General features: G+C 34.3%; 1 protein-coding gene across 1 annotated transcript in view; it reads right to left on the reverse strand.

The window, feature by feature from the left end:
• Positions 1–13610, reverse strand: part of LOC108969751 (semaphorin-5B) — a 98531-nt gene extending 84921 nt beyond the window's left edge. The window contains exon 1 of the mRNA XM_018934664.1: positions 13448–13610. The gene's annotated coding sequence lies outside the window, so the exon portion shown is untranslated. The remainder of the gene's footprint in view (positions 1–13447) is intronic.
• Positions 13611–13933: the final 323 nt, after the last annotated feature.

The raw sequence follows: 13933 nt of genomic DNA on the forward strand, positions 1-13933 counted from the left end.
AGAACCATTAAGTACTAATTTGTTATAATAAATCCACAAAAACACAAAGAAATAATCCAACAAATTTTTCTTTAGCAACCCGCTATCGCTCAAATTGCGAAAATCTCCACCCCAAAAAAAAAAATTAATTAATCACCCGCATGATTCAACTAAAACAACCCAACCGTCAATCAAAATAATCTATCCGCCTGACCTCGTTGTCTACCACAATTATAACACTTTTAATTTCGATAATCAAAATGCCATACAACGTAGAAAACTGCATCTCATGGGAATCCAAAAAATAATGAAAATTTAGCAAAAATTGCTTGAACAATGTGGTAGACAAGAGACATGCCAAAACCGTTAGCAAAGCACAAMAAATATCTCACGCACCAAATTATGAAGCGTGAAAACTCAAGTCAAACCAATGACAAGTTAAACCCAACAAAAAGCGCAAAATCACTTTGGAAAAATACAAGAAACAAAAGCTTAAATAACATTAAATGAAAAAAATTTTGAGTGACAGCTACAAAAGCAAAAGCAGACGTGAAAAATTGCTGTGAAAAGCAGTGAACTAAACGCTAGATAACCACCAAAAGCAGGCAATTATTGTGYGCAATTTTACGATTTTCTATTATTTTTTTTKGTTTTTTTGTGAAAATTCCGTTATTAGTACATGCGATAAAATAGTAAGTCTGAAATAATCAAAGAAAAAGAAAGTGAAAAAGCCCACCTAATTGACGACTCTAAAAACGGAAGGAACTAAATAAAAGAGTAAACAAATTAAGTCAAAACAACAAAATGAGAAATGAGGTACCTTAAAACATGTTAGAAACAAAGCAAATAAAGAATTATAAACAAGAAGATTTAACAATTAAAATAAGACACTGATAAGACCAAAATAAAGATTTGAGATCATTGAACTAAAGAAACAGATGTGTATCTATTAAATATAATATTCCGGGAAAAAGCAAAAAAGAAACATGATGCGGTAAGATTAATAATAACGAAAGCTGTCGAAGTTGTATATTAAAGGGTGAGTTGGACACCTCCGGGCACTTTCTCCTCCAATGTCCAGCCATTGCAAAGCTCAGAGACACCAACCAGGAGACATATCCGAAACTCAACAAATTTTTGATACACWCAAAGGGATTGGTCGATTTATCTAACCTACGGCTAATGCTATAGTTAAGCGCAAAGCGCATTCTTACTGAAAGAGTATAGATGCGTTATATTCAGCCTTCTGAGACAGTAATAAGTATCTTCAATCATTTTTGGCAAATGTTGCACAGAATTCATTAATTCTTCGGCCACGATTCAAGGCTACAGCAGTATTCATATTTCCACTTTAAACTAAATAAAGGCACCAAAAATTCGATACAATTTCGCAAATTTAACAGACATCAAGGAGACTTTTTACAGGCATTTATAAAACCTTTATAAAAGGTAAAGATAACAGATGGCCGGCCATAAATCTGATTTTGCATAACTGACATTAAAAATGTCAATATTGTTCATAATGAGCTTAACTCCATAATTAAGACAGAATCAAAGAGAAAATTACCTGTAAAACAAAATTACAAGTACAAGAAATACATTACAAATCCGCTTGGCATTTCAAAGCAGAAAGCAGCTTAACATAATTGTTTGCTCAATATACATATATGTACATATATATAGATGAATATATACAAAGATACATACTAGTTTTAATAATTAAAATTTATTAGGTGAGCACTAGGTTCACAACTGATATAGTGGGTATACAAAAGCTCTAAGCAAATATTATGCAGATCTTTGCAAAATTACTATATTTACTTTATTTAGGACACATTTTTCACGAGGCACCGTTGGTCAAAGCCGCCTGTGGGGTAATTGATGGAAGCTGCATATAGCTTTCTCTCTCTCTTGTTAAATAAAACATTAATTTGCTGCCAACTAAGCCTTGACAGGTGGTTGTGGTTATTAATCATTAAGCGGTTGGTGTGGAGAAAACCAAGGTGGAGAAATTAAGGGACTACTTAGTTTAATTGATAAATTTTGGTACTAAAGTATCGAGGTGGAAACTATAAGGGATAACTAAAGTATCAAAACTTGTTTCAAGCGAATATAAATAAAAAAAATTAATTTATGTTATATAGTATATAATTAAAATTTTTTAGAATTTTAATTTAGATAGAATTTAATTAATCCAGAAGCTTGTTCAACCAAAAGGATATTCAAAATGCCGGACTGAAAATTGAAGCTTGATGAAAAACCAAATGTCTCACAAAACAGTTTTTTTTTTTTGGAACAGGCTTTCAAAAATACTAAACAAATAGATCTATGACTGGATCATTTTAAGCCTAATGAAATACAAAATATCTCAGAAAACCTTTTTTTATAACAATACCCATTAAACAATACATAGAAGAACGGAAATAAGCTGGAGTTTCAATATTCTTGTTTGTCACATCATGAAGAGTAGCGTTTCGAACAAGCAACTGGTATAAATAATGAAAAACCAAATATCTCAGAAAACGTGTTTTATAACACTAACTACAATACAATAGAAGAATTGATTTAAGCTGGAGTCTCCATATTCTGGTTTGTCACATCATAAAGAGTAGCGTATCGAAAAAGAAACTGGTATACACCAAATATGCCAGCTTAATCAAATAGAATAGAACAGAAAAGGATAACAATTGATATTTTGGTTGTTGGAGAAAACAAAATTTGTGAATTTAAGATAGTAACAAGTTCGAGACTATACGAGTATCATATTATATATCATATATAAGAATTAGGCRTAAAGCAGCTCTAAATGTAAATACCAGTAAGCATGTCAATTATAAAAACTTTGCAACTTTTCAAGACACTTTCTCAGCGACTTAAAGCTACAAAAAAGAACTAGATAATTGAGAGCTCACTGCCTACAGAAAATAGCGCATGATATGTTTTTTTTTTTTCTTTTTTTTGTTTTTTGTGAGGACTTTCGATTTGATAGCAAATACACTTACACTAACTAAATCCTATACCGACAACACTTAAATACCACAACATTTCAACATAAGCTTTAAAAAGATAATACTAGACAGATATAAGTGATATTTTTTATCTAAAAACTATAAAGTAATCCGCCGCAGACTATGTATGGAAGAAATTATCATGTTCTACCACAACAATTGTGACAACGACTATTGATAAATAGTTTGAAAGGAAAGCCACATAAATTTATTTGAAAATCGGTTGGGCGGTTATACAAACATTATTAAGTCGACAATGAAGCGGTGACTTTGAAAACATTCCTACGGATATTAAGTCATTAGGTATAGCAAAATCGCAATAAGTKTGCGCTTATCATTGAGGTCGTGTGGAACTATGGAAATGTGAATATATTTATTATTATTGTTTTTTGCTGGGAAATGCATTTTCTGGTTTTCTTTGTGCTTAGATGATGTCACGAACTGTAGAAACTTGAAAACACATCGTTGTAATCATAAACTAATGTAATGTATGAGAGAGTATATATGTAGGTATGCGAGTACTGCGGACTATAGATGATTGTGTGCCAATGATTAAGACTTACAAAGTCAAATTGTGAATAATAAAAATATKTGCTGAAATGCAGTTTATAACTATTCTTCGATAATTTAGCGCATGGATAGTTAAAAAGAGTTATAGAAATATTTAAATGAAGAATTGGTTAAAAACACTCTAACAAATTTGTTATACAAGTAGTTTTATTAAATATATACACATACATATATGTAGTACATGTTTGTAGAGAAAAATACTCTTTTTTAATTTAAAAAGTTCGAGTTACTTCCAAGAATAGCTGCCTAATGAGTCCATAGGAGAGTGTTTAAACTCATTGTATGATCAGTAAAATTCCAATCAATTAAAATTAATTTCGAGTAATGGAAATATTTAAATAGATCTTTGTTATCTATTACTATAATTTACAGACCCCGGAAAATATAAGCATACATACATTACAAAATTACCAAAAATATTATTTGACAATGTGTATGTTGTAACGTTTTTCTTGCCCTTCATAAGTACAGTGCGCAGCAATAAAGTAATAAATATTACCAAAATTATTGATAAGACTATCGCTGGACTCGTACGCTAATGCACAGATGTTTTCTAATAGACGCACATTGTACATTATAAATACAGTAAAATCGTATCGTAATGTTGCCACAGATGTTTAGGTAATTACGAGGTGTGTTCAAAAAGTATCGCGAATTTTGTGTTTTTGCAAAAATTATTTATTTTTTCCAATCTTCGAAGCTCTTAAAAAATTCATTTTTTCTTTATCTTCTTCAGCTCCTCCTTCGATGCCGTCTTTATCTCGTCAAGAGAAGCGTAATGTCGTCCTTTCAYGGGCCTCTTCAGTTTACGTTGCGTTCTTGGTCCAAGGTAGCTTCTCTGTATGCCACAGTCAMCATTCGGAATGCATCCGCGCACTTAATTTMGTTTTTCAYACAAAATTTGATACAGGTTCTTTGAYCCATTTTTTTKAATAGGTAAAAATYGAAGACGATYCCAAACACGTGCAAACAAAGCAGCTGTCAACAATTAAATGAACATTCAAAATGGYCKAGCTTGTCGGCWTAAGCRAGAGACATKWGTACCAACATAACGCYACAAAAAATTCGAAATTCGAATATACGTAACCCGCGAAAATTCAAAATTCGCGAGACTTTTTGAACACACCTCGTATATTTGCCTACTGCTTGACCGGTGTCCATGAACRTACATACATACATAAGGGATAGTCGAAAAGTCAAACACAAGTTGCCAACTACTAATATCGGTATTCTAAGAAATAGTGAATAATTTCTGCGGACATTCCATCCTTGCCTTAGACAATAACCTCTGCCGAATCTTAAGAAGATATCTTGTAAAAGGATAGAGCTTTCTATACACCGATTTTATTCAGATTGTTCAGATTGCATGCCAGCTATATGTTATAGTTATCTGATCGGAACAATTTCTTCGGAAATTATATCGATCGATCTCGTCAAAGAAAAAACTTTACAGTTCGTTCAGTTTTTATGACAGCTAGATGTTATAGTGGTCCGATATGGGCGGTTCCAACAAATGTGCAGCCTCTTTGGGAGAGAAGGACATGAGAAAATTTTCATATCGCTATCTCAAAAACAGAGGGACTAATTCCCGTAGCTACAAACGAGCGGACAGAATTATTATTACTATAAATACTTTCACAATCTAAAGTTTGAATAATACCACAGTGATTTACATCAATTGTCTATCGATATTGAATTAAAAGTTTAGAAGCCTTAAATCAATATAATAAGATATACTGGCCTTTAATCGACTTCTTTGCAGTTTTCTGAGTGGTTTTCTTTGATCTTGGACTTTCAAAAATTCTATGAGTCAACGATATGCTTCCACATAGTCATAAGAAATTTACTATCATTCCTAAAAGAGCCCCATGAGCCTGAGTTTACAGAAGTTTTCGCCGATTTTATTCCATATATCTTATATTTCTATAGTTTACAGATTGAAGGAGAGAAATAGACAGCGAGTTAACTAATCTTTTGTAAAAGTTTGGGTTTGAGAATATTTTATTTCAGATCATTGCGGATTGTCAGATGAGCCAGTACATTTTGGTTAATATTTTTTCTTAATCCCTTTACAAATACGTTTACTGCAGCATTCACGGACAACCATAAAAAATATTTCAAAACAGGAACTTTCTTTTCCATTACTTCAATTTCTTTTCTACAAATTGGCAACTCTAAAACGAATAATGTACCATTGACCGCTACCCAAAACAAAACCATATCTAAATGTCGAGTGCTCTTGGACCATTCAGCACGTTTGCACCATTTAATTTATGAGCGTGAAAAAAGTGCCAAATCGAACAACACAAATAAATACACGTAAACACCGTGTTAAAAATAAAATAAAGAAAAGAAATGCTGAAGACAATAGCTAACAAGGCATACAGTAAACGGACCAATGAATAAATAAATAAATGGGGAAAAAAATCACACTGAGCGATTATGCACACGCATGCGTAACAGTCGACAACAGCGCCTGAGCACCCGTGCARAGGCCTAAAAGCACGCCCAAAGTTCAGATACAGCAGCAAAAAGAGCACACTCTTCCGTGTTGTATTTATTTGCTGTTTCCAGTTAATACTGCTGCCTGAAATTGACCTATTTTGCGGACATTTTCATGCAATTCCAAACCGAAAAGTCGACCAAAGAGGGGGCAAATATACGCTGCTGCATGTGTGTACTAAATACATGCATAGTACATATGTACAAGTAGTGTCTGTACTAATGGCATGTACATAATTTAGCACATATAGTACGCGCGTGTGTGTCTACCATTTGTTCCAGCTCTCTATATGTACATGTGCGTACCATATCTCAAGCTGCCTACGCTGCTTCTCGCTTTGGATTTTTTAACCAGTAAATCTTCTTACTTCATTTCTTCGCTAGCTTTCTCATTCTTATCTGCAATAATGTCAACAAAATGCGCACGAAATACAGAATTCTCTGCTGCCACTTTCGTACGCTTGCGCACAGATCATTTGTACTCGTATGGCACTGGCTACCGCCAGTTGCTGCTTAGCTGAGGACGCTAGCCTCGTTTGTATTTGCTTTATTTGTGAAAATTASCGTAGCACTGTGCTTTGGTGTGACGCAAGCAATCTATGCGCATATAAAGAAGATGATCATACAACAACAATAAATATATACATTTATCAAATTGAAGTATGTGTTTATGTAGCCGCATACGTTTAAGCCAACTGCCAGCATAGCGCGTGGTAAATGTCACAGCTGAAGTCTGGTTTTATCTTAAGTGGCAACGAGATTAGCAGCAATGCGGTTAGACTTAAATGGTCACGTGAGATGCACTAGTACGCACATTCATACACACATGYATTGCAAATACAAAGATACCTTATAAGCGTAAATTTTATGACTAAAATTAGAAGATGCTATGAATAGAGAGTTTGTGATAAATCTAAAACTGTAATAACAAAAATAATTTCATAAAACGTCAGAACTTGACGGATAGAAAAAAATCAGACTTTGCTGTTCAAACCCGAATAAAACACTATTAGATTAAATAGTGACAAACTTCAGCAGGAGATCTTAGCTTAGATCAAAACCTGGTGAAAACAACACAAGAGCCTCTTCTTCTTCTCGAAATTTTGCATGGCTTATTGCCCAAAGCATCGTTCCGGTGTTCAATATCCCTACTTACAGCTGCAAACGAAATCATTAGTTTTCGAAAAAATCTGAAGAACAGCTTTCACGCTGGGGAGTGGCGTGTCGTAGAGAGATTTGAAGAGGGAAGCGGGACGCACCCGCAGACAAAAACAGAGAGAGGCCGAATTGCGTAAATACGAAGAGCTTACATGCTGGCCGAGAGGTGTAATAYTCGAAAATTCTACGAAAATATGAGGCGACTAACAGAAAGTTTCAAAACGGAGATACTGTTGTGGAACCCCAGAGGTGATCTAGTGACTGATGCCCAGAGCATGCTAAATTCATGGAGGGAACGCTTCTCTAGCCTGCTGAATAGCAGAGAAAGCTCAACACCAGAAGAACCCGTCTGAAGAATAACAAAGCGGCGGGAGCCGATGAATTTCCGGCAGAGCCATTCAAACACGGCGACGAGGAACTGATAAGGATCATGCATCAACTTCTTTGTAGAATATGGTCGGACGAAAGTATGCCCGACGATTGAAATTTAAGTGTGCTCTACCCAATCCACAAAAAGGAGGACCCCACAGTCAGCACCAACTACCATGGGATAAGCCTCCTAAACATAAGATTATATCGATCGTATTGTGTGAAAGACTAACCCCCCGTCAACAAACTGATTGCACCTTATCAATGTGGCTTTATACCTGGAAAATTTACAATCGACCAGATATTCACTATGAATCAAATCTTGGAAAAGACCTGTCAAAAGGGGATCGAGGAGGAGGTGGTTGTACGATTTTACAATTTAACCCATCGATATCAAATTCTTTTAAGGAATCTTTTGTATTTGTAATGGATATTATAGACTCGTTACAATTGAAGTTAACGTGTTTTTTATTATTATTATAATTTTTTTTTAATAGAATAAATACCAGAATTTTCAAGTTTTCAGCAAAGACGAAGCTATAAAGTCCCTTACCAATTATCTAAAAACCTGCGTTCTTGTGGAAGTGGAAATAGAACCGCTGCGGACATGAGTAAAACGAATGCGTGCCTGAGTATAGATATACTATATATGTATTCAATTTACATATTCCCTACACATAAATACATATGTACCTCATTTGCATACATTGACATTCAAGCGCGCCATTAACACCTTTTATTGCAGAAGTGTTTGCAAGGTGTCTATAAATTTCTAAAAATAACTTTGYAATTCGAAACTACAACCTCATAAGGCACATAACGGTTTGCTAGTTTGCGATTTCTTTTTTCTACTSGGTCACACCTATTTTTGTATTTATTTATTATTGCTTTTTCATTAATTTCACGCTGTGCGCTAAAAAAACGAAACTTCTTAAAATTCCGCATGCTATTTGCATTCTTAAGTACTTGTACATGTCTGTATTAAAAGCTTAATACATAGAACACATACATATGTAAGCTATCTATGTAAATTTTGGCAATTTTTTAAAATCCGAAAATTACGAAAATCGCTGCGGAAACTTAAATGCAAATCTACCTGCGAATGTACACGTATTCGTATATAATTTTGTAGAAAACTCGTAATTTTTATATGCACATACACACACATATGTACATATGAATATTGTACATACACACACCGAAGCGTGCCTAAATACGCGCAGCTTTTTATACCCTGAACAGGGTATATTAAGTTTATCACGAAGTTTGCAACACCCATAAGGAAACGTCGGAGACCCTATAAACTACATACATGTATGTATATAAATGATCAGTATGTTGAGCTAAGTCTGTCTGTATATATACGAACTAGTCCCTCAGTTTTTAAGATATCATTTTGAAATTTCGCTAACGTCATTTTCTCTTCAAGAAGCTGCTCATTTGTCGGAACAGCCGATATCGGACCACTATAACTATAGCTGCCATACAAAATGAACGATCGGAATCAAATGCTGGCATGAGAAACTTTCGCATTTGACGTGGTTTCTTCACAAAATTTTACATGGATTACTGCTTAAGGTAATAAYATAATCTCCGAAAAAATTKTTCAGATCGGATTGCTATRACATACATCTTCCATACAAACTGGACACATAGTTACTAAAAGAAATACTCCTGTGAAGGGTATATTAGCTTCGGTGCAGCCGAAGTTCACGTTTTTTCTTGTTATCTCAATCGGTTCAATGGCCAAAAATTGCTTCGCCAATTTACGGTTATTTTCTTCACATTTCCAATTAGTTTGCTGCACAGTCATACACAGCAATTTATCGTTATCTTTATAGGAACACATTTACAAACAAACATGCAGATAAGTGGGCACTTGTAGTGTGTGTATCCATTAGTCAATTTAGCATATGTGAATACCCTTATGTAAGACTCTTATCATATTTACAACATCAGCATGATAAAATGTTTAAATAGTCAATATTAGCTTATTTTACCRTTAGAAAGCATGACTAAATTTGTGCGATTTGTAGTTTTTAGTGAATCATTTTTAGTAAAYTCTCAATTAGTGAAAGCATTAAAGAGATAACGTTAGTGACAAAAAAAGTAATGCGATGATTGTACGCTGTTTCAGGTTGAGTGACGAAGACGCGTCAGCAAAAAGCAGTGATTTTTCATTTTAWTATATTTATAATTATAAGATAAATTATTATAAACGTCACCGAAATAATGTGATGCAATGCCGTAACTACCAATAAGAGATATTCGTAAATGAGCTAAAAGAAGTTGGAGCATATCCCAAAAGGATCGATCGATTGTCCAATTTGCCAAATATTAGAGAGTAACGGATCGAACAATCCTTACTAGCTACTGAAACAAATTAACAGTACTTAAGAGGCAATCTTGCGTTAAAAAGTCTCTTAAATCATTATGTATTAATGATAAATACTACGTTAATTTAAGTTAAGAGGCCGAACCTTATACTGATCTCATTTGGAGAGCTTAGAATTTCGGTTCGTTGAGGTATCTAAAATACAAAAATAGATTACAAAACGATTAAAAATTTATAAATCGCCTTGAGCCTATCAGAAATTTATTGAGATGAGATCTTCTGGTTCGCAGAAGATAAGACAGCTGTTATACAGCCTCTGGCTTACAAAGTTTAGACAAAATAGAAAAAAATGCTTGGCTGCTCTACCTCACCCACCTACATGCAACATTGACATATCCGCAGATCCACATATCTCTCGTTGGTATTTGAGCAAGGAAAAAGCCGCAACAAGTGGCCCYTGCGACGCACTAATCCGAGTTGTCAAGCCCCCCAACCCCTTCATATACCCAGCTTCCCTGAACCTTAAAACACACTTCGCAGCAATACACCTGCTGGCAATGTGCTATGTATCAAATTTTGAACGCTATCCATCAGACGAATACACCTTAGAAGATTATTGGCTTGAYCACGGTTTCGTAGAGTCAAAACTCCACCTTTTATGAGAGTATCCACCTTTTCCTAAGACAACCGATRCTTCTTTACTCTCTCCCCAATATACGGTCTCTATGAAAGCATTGCTTTTCATCAAGAAATACATAGATATTTCACCTTATCAACAAGTCGAAAACGTGAACCTCCAAAAAAGGAGAATGCCAAATATTATCAAGAAACCTTTCTATAGAGCTCATACAAGCAAATAACAATTTAATACCAGCCACWGGTTAATATACAGAAAAAAATATCAAATCTAATTTGCAGTTATTTTAACTTTTCGTAAGCACTAATCTCGGRCTTTGGTCGCTATAAAATGCATCACAAGCCTTATATTTAAATTTTCCTCTATAAATCAATAACTTCCTACACAAAGTTACTATAAATCGTAAATAATTGCATACACATATATGCACAGACATCTTCAAGCCTTCGCAGACGACTTTTTCGCCCGAAGAAAGGTGTGTCGTTTGCCGCCATTAGCATTAACATTTACCACCGACACTTTTTCGTCTTCAGCCAATTTGTGGCAAATTGTTTGGTATTACATAAAACCGCCGACAACCGCTGCCAACCGACTGTATCTATGCATGTATACACCGCAACGGTTGGCTGACTAATTGACTAAGTGACTGGCAAATCGCACAGCTGACTAACAATCTAAAATGCGCCGCGCTGCACGCTCTTCCTGCAACATTGACTAGTTGACGATCTAACGCTTGAATTGACTGCTATTAACACTAGTTTAAGTTCCTTTGCTCGTAAACTTCTTTTTCGATTCCGTCATTTAGCCGTCTCGTCAAACAGTCAGACTGTCGTCCTACCCCAACTGCGCATGCTCGTGTGCACAATATTATTACGGGTATGATCATAGTACAAAGCCATGCACATGCGCCGTATTGTCTTATTGCCACTATTGTTTATAGGTGGTTTCGCAGCCAACTGCCTACGCGGCAGCCAAGTTGGCAGCCTGCACCCCTACATACATACATACATATGGTAGATAGATGTCTGTCTTTCTCCGACTATCTTGTCAACTGCTGCTGCGGCTCTTGGAGTGGCTGCAGTTGCTATTGCAAATAGGCGTAGTGGGCAATATTATGGAGCAACACAAGCAGCATGCATACATAAGTCGCAAATATACATATGCACATATGCTTCTACAGCCATACAATCGTCCAATCATCAGTTTCTCCATCCGTCCTTCCATCTATCCATCCATTCTTCGACGGTTGGCTGATTGGTTGCATATCTTCTCGATCTGACTGCGGTTGCTGTTGTAAATTCAGCCTACATGCGAATAGCATTTGTGAATTTGTRCATATGTTCGTATTTTTGTTGTTACGTGTACTGTGGTTCGTATATTTTTGCTTGCTCCTCACTTCTTTATTTGTTGCACTGATTCTCCATTTAATTTTTGCTCTTCGCTTTTTTCAGCCTGGTTGCCTGATTTCGATGCGTATCGTGTAAATATGTTTGTTCGTTCCCCTTAATATTGTGGTAAATKGTTTGTCATCTGCTTCGTTTTACTTTGTCGTTTTGTCAGATTTACTCTCCTTTTCATAKTGGGCTCCTGTCTTTAACGTTGTCTTGCCGCCCATGAAAATGTCATATTCACATTGTTATTAACATCTTTTTGTATTTTGCGTTCGTATCATAAACTGGTTAAAATTATTGAACTGCAACATGTTTAGCTTGTTTGTAATGTTTAAATGGTGCTGAGAATCTTTTAAAATAAACACGTCTTGTCTTCCCAACCTTGAAACATAGCTTAATGGAAGAACGAAGGCTAAGTATAGGTGTTTAAGTATAGGTAATGTGACTATGTTTGTACATTTCGATCAGTGACCTTCATATATACATATATTCCTAGAGCATTGACCGACAACATTTTTAAGCTCAACGACGGCGGCCAATGTACGGAAGTGAGTAGSAGGCCTTATATAGAAATATTCCAAACCTCTGGAATAGATTTTATAAAAGCAAAACTGTGACCAAATTATGCTGACGATCGTAAAGGAGCAGCACAAAATACTAGCATCATTAACATTTATCAAAGATCCTAAACGTCTGTTTTCTTTGAAAAAAATTCCAAAAATTTCATTTAAATATTCTTTTTTTTTATTTAAACATGTTTTTTTTTCTGCAAATATTTTAAATGATATAAAAATACCACTTCCRTAACGTGACATTAACAACTCTGTTCTCTCTCTGTACGCTACAAAACACAGACAAAATTATAAATGGTCTCAAAGTTCTTCAAATATTGAAAATATATTGAAAAACTATAATCACAGCATTTAAAATGGAGCCCGAATCATGGTTTCATTCGACAGCTTACAATTTTTTCCTGCAATGCTATGCAACTAAACGAAACACATAACCTTATAAAGGAGTCTCAAGATCTGTGAAAAAGTACAAACCACATTGCTATCACAAAACAATGCCGTTATTTTTTTTTTTTTTGGTCCGAAATAAAAATCGATGCCAGATACTAATATCAACAAGAACATATATTCTATCCTTAAATGCTGTGCAAATAAACGGATCATATAACCTCATAATGGAAGTCTTCAGACTGTCAAAACCTCTACGAAGTATAGTGCAGATTGACTACTGGAATGAACTAAAATTATTAACCGAATTAATTCAGTTTAGAATCAAATGAAATCTGAATTATTTACTGAGTCATATCAGGAATTAAGTCTCTAAGTTAGTTTACTTTATACATATTATAGTMTCAATTATAAAAGTTTTGGAACAATTTTTATAAAAAATTAAAAAAATAAATTTTAAAATATTTGTGTTAAAAATTAAAAATATGTTTATTCATATCTAAAAATTGCGAAATATTCAAAATTTCTTCCACACTTACCTTTTAAAAATCCTTTATGAAGCCACTATTCCTCGGTGATTAATATTTTAATGGTTAATAATAATTGCAGCACTTCGTAAACATTTTATATGMACACAATTTTATTATCTCACATATAACATATATAAAAATATTTTCGTTTTAACAAATAGTTTTATTTTCCACTGATTTATTCGTTTAGTTTAATTTTAGTTTTAGTAGTTTTTTTTAGTTCAGCACTTTTAATACACAGGATGAACTCAGCAGAAAAATTGCAAGATTTTAATTTTTCAAACCATAATTTTTTTATTCGTTGCGAAAAAGTTTTTTTTTATTAATTATTAGTAATTATTTATGCGATTTTAATTACATCTTCTAACATTTTTGGTATCACTTTTTCATATACACGACCCGCTTTATTCTATAAGATCCGGAATCAAGAAAAACACGCGATGACCACTCTTTCGCAGCGCCAACAACAAATAATAAATGAAATAATTGTCCGCA

This window comes from Bactrocera latifrons, unplaced genomic scaffold (assembly GCF_001853355.1).
Source record: "Bactrocera latifrons isolate USDA-ARS-PBARC rearing strain unplaced genomic scaffold, ASM185335v1 scaffold_264, whole genome shotgun sequence".
Taxonomy (NCBI): domain Eukaryota; kingdom Metazoa; phylum Arthropoda; class Insecta; order Diptera; family Tephritidae; genus Bactrocera; species Bactrocera latifrons.